Raw genomic sequence first — 1,147 nt, forward strand, 5'->3', positions numbered from 1 at the left:
TCACCTGTCTTTGTCAAAAACTAATCAGCACGTCTTCCTATAAGTAGGAATAAATTATTTTTTGAATATTTTTAAATTTCCGTGTGCAAAAAATCGTGTACAAAAAATTGTATCCACACAAAACGCACATACACATAATTTTGTTCCAAACTTTGCCAAAATGTTCAGAAAACTGTAAAACGTGTAGATATGCATTATCATTTTCCATTTTTGGACGATTATATAACTTACCCTATGGGAAGTTATTGAATAGTTATTACAAATCTGCTATGGAACATTTCAGGCAAAGTCATCAGATCAAGGTTATATACAGTGTTGTTCCTTGTTAAAAATGTGCCCAAGAAATTTATATTTTGCATGGGATTAATAATGTACTTTGCAAAATCTCTTTAAAATTAATAATAAGGCATTGAATCTGCTTGCCCACTGGCTGTGTCATTATACCCTGCCTATGGGGTAAAAAAGACCAGATGACAAATTTTGACAAAATGAAAAAAAACTCAATTGTACAATCATGAATTAGATAGGTATTTTGATGTAGTTATTTTGGTTTTTACAGTATAATTGCCAAAAGTCAAATTGGACCTTTGTGCCCCGCCGTAACCGATGTAAAAATGCAATTTTTTTCAGAATTAAGTTCTAACGTTTAATTATCGAAGTATCCGAGAAAACTTTGTGATTTTATTATATTCTTTAACATTTGCGAGGCAGCCGTGTTGTGAAAAGTGCAAAATTAACTTTGAAACTTATGAGCTGAAATACTATGTATAATCTAATTGAATTACATGAATGCACATTTAAACAATGTATGAACTACTTACTTGTTCTTGAACGTCAGTTGGAAGTTTGAAGGATTAAAACTTTGGATTTGTTTACAGAAAGTAAAATAAAAAGAATTTAAATATTTTAATGATCAGGCACACGGCTTGCAAGAACAGGGATTACTTTGCAGAAAGAAGAGAAAGAAATATTTTGCAAAATTAATTGAATTAAATTAACTTTTGGATTCTCAGAACAGTGATTTGTTAATTTTATGTTTCTCGACTTTTGAAGTCATTCTGAATCGTTTGACACCAAAATTAAAGAAGTTTGTGATTGTCTGTATAAACCCAAAATTTGATCTATAGTTGACGTTATAATAATCTAA

Source organism: Ctenocephalides felis, unplaced genomic scaffold (genome assembly GCF_003426905.1).
Source record: "Ctenocephalides felis isolate EL2017-DRISC unplaced genomic scaffold, ASM342690v1 CF-g0.4_SCAFFOLD_00845, whole genome shotgun sequence".
Lineage (NCBI taxonomy): Eukaryota > Metazoa > Arthropoda > Insecta > Siphonaptera > Pulicidae > Ctenocephalides > Ctenocephalides felis.